This window comes from Pinus tabuliformis, chromosome 6, assembly GCF_031772625.1.
Source record: "Pinus tabuliformis cultivar Carrire ecotype Pingquan chromosome 6, CPIR1, whole genome shotgun sequence".
In the NCBI taxonomy this organism is placed as follows: domain Eukaryota; kingdom Viridiplantae; phylum Streptophyta; class Pinopsida; order Pinales; family Pinaceae; genus Pinus; species Pinus tabuliformis.
The window spans coordinates 1,258,253,159-1,258,255,767 of record NC_142292.1 but is presented as its reverse complement, the minus strand read 5'-3'; the positions used below and the strand labels follow the sequence as shown (position 1 = coordinate 1,258,255,767).

Sequence of the window (2,609 nt, the reverse complement as noted above, 5' to 3'; positions counted from 1 at the left end):
ATGAGACATAGTTTTTTAAAAACCCAAATTAAATGAAGGTTTGCCAGGTGGATCAATATCACCGTATCTGCTCCTTCAAGTGTGGAACCATATTCCACAAAATATGCCCTTTTAATGTTGTTTCAATCTTTGATTGATGATATTAAGCCCTAAAATCTGAGATTTTCCTCAACCACTGCTGGATTTGTGCCTGGCAGCTCTGATACTTCAGTTTTCTCCATTAATTCTCCTCTTTTACTCCATTTCCTCGAATCTGGGACAATTTGCTTGAGATGGCTTTTCTTGCATTTCCTCCTCTTTTGCCAGATGAGAAACTTTTCACAACCTGCCCTTGGAGTGTCATGATATAGATTGATGATGCCTCATTGCAGACTACAATGTGCTCTGACTTCTTTGGAAAAAGGTGGATAGAATTCATTGATACATCACCTCCCTTGAGAGGAGGTGGAGGTTTAAACATTTGAATACAATCAATTGTCTTCACATCCTAAACCTGTAATAACACGACCCCCATCACTAGAAGCAGTAATAACATGACCCCCATCACTTGTGAATATTGCATCATTTATGTAAGATGTATGACCACAAAATTACTTTAACGGCTTGCCAGATTTGAGCTCATGTATTCTTGCAATACTTTCAAATGATGTGCTTAAAAGCCGACTGCCATCATGAGAGAAGGAAAGGCTTGTAACGTGCTGAGAATGTGCATGCTCTGGATGCCTTAAACACTGACCTGTTTGTAGACGCCATACCTTAATTTTCCCATCCTGTGAACCAAAGGCCAGTATCTATGAATCTCGACTGAAGTCAACACAGAGGACAACATCATCATGGATCATAAAGGAATCATCAACTTGATACTGAAGATCCTTTTTAAGCTTTCCACTAATGTAGACCCAAACCCCTATGAATCCATCAACTGAGAAAGAGACAAGGTTTGGACCATTTGGAGAGAAACAAGCACATTCTGGGTGGCTTTGTTTCCAAAATTTAATTGTATGTGCCAGTGTTGTCGGATACATTTCTTCGTCATCTGCCTTTATTGCTACAGTTCCCCTGAAGAGATCAAACTGCGTACTTGGAGGAGGTAATCCTCAATGTTGTTTCCATTTCAAAGATTGACCAATCAAGGCCATTAATCGAAATGATTTGTTACCACCTCTTCTCTTTTGAGGACTCGTGATACGCCTCACGAGGATCAAAATATGTGTGAACTAGAAGGTGTTCCAAGTGTAGATAGCACTCGGGTTGCTCTTGCTTCATGAAACCCATTGCTTGAGTCAGCCTTAGAATAGCTCTTGCAGTATCTAATTCTCGAAGTTAAATTATCTCCAGTATGATCTGTTCATACAAGTCTTCTAGTTTCTTTCTAGGAAGCTTAAGCTATGTAACTTGTGGTAGTATCACATCCCATCTTCCGCTATTGATATCTGATACAAATGTTTCAAGGCTGTCCACAGTATTAAGAGAAACCTAGATGGTGAACATGATGATGAAATTGCAGGTTAAACTGCACCATCAAAATCATTCCCACAATGATCTGAAAGCCCGTGGTTTGTTTATGGACTTCGTGGGGATTTCCTTCTCAATGAATCAATATGATTGACCGATAATGAAGTTTTGGAGAACCTTTTCTTCAAAGACACTGGCATCTCAGAAGTTCTCTGTTCATGAAAGCCATTTCTTAGTGTGCATTATTTCGAGACTTGTTTCTTCTTTCGTGGGTGCCTTAGACTTGTTTCCTGTGTTCTGTTTGTTTTTCTGAATTCTATGTTGTTCTTGCTTTTGGGTAGTCCTTTTTCATTAGACCATCCAAAAAAAGTTGCAAGGCTGCCTTTTTCTGGGTCAGTTTCAGAATGCTTCTTTTGATTCCCTACATAATGCTTTCTACTGTGCAATCAAACAACTCATAGGCACCGAGCCTTCTTGATGATACTTCAAGAAGTCTCTCAACTCTTGCTTGGTCAGAAACATCTTCAATACGGGTGTATACATTGACATCTATATCTGCAGATCTGAATGATGTGCTTGGACTGTTATCTGAATAACGAATCTTTCCATAAGAAACATTAGCATTTCTTAAAGAAATAGTGCACGACTGCACCTCTTTTCCACCTGTTGATGCCAACTTCTTAAGCAAATGCTCTGATGTTATACCAGACAATAGGTTTATTTCCAGTACATCAACAACAGACACATGAATATTGATATCTAACTCAGGCACTGACAAGAGCAGTTCCAAAAGCTTTTCTTGAAACACCTTTCCAAGGACAGCCATATGCATTGCAGTTCTTCCTTTCTTGTCCTGGCAATTAACAATAGTTGGCAAATATATAGTTTTGTCTAAGACTAATCTTGCAGAAGTGAATGCAGTCAAGTCAGTGATTGATTTTGTGCCTCACTTACTCCATGAGAATAACCAACAAAATAATGCCATCACCACTTAAACTCTGAACATCTTCTTCAATGAACTCATTCAATACCTGAACTGCTACATTGGGTCTCTGAGTCAATCACTCATTCGGTCATATCTTTTGATCTAGGAGCCGGTTTTTGGAGTGTAATATACTGTTGGAAATCTCTTTCCGAGCTGCTCCTAATGGATA

At 39.1% G+C, this 2,609-nt stretch overlaps 1 pseudogene; it reads right to left on the bottom strand.

Moving 5' to 3' along the window:
* Window positions 1-220: 220 nt before the first annotated feature.
* On the bottom strand, window positions 221-2,287 carry LOC149263232 (suppressor of mec-8 and unc-52 protein homolog 1 pseudogene; annotated as a pseudogene).
* Between the last annotated feature and the right edge of the window lie 322 nt (window positions 2,288-2,609).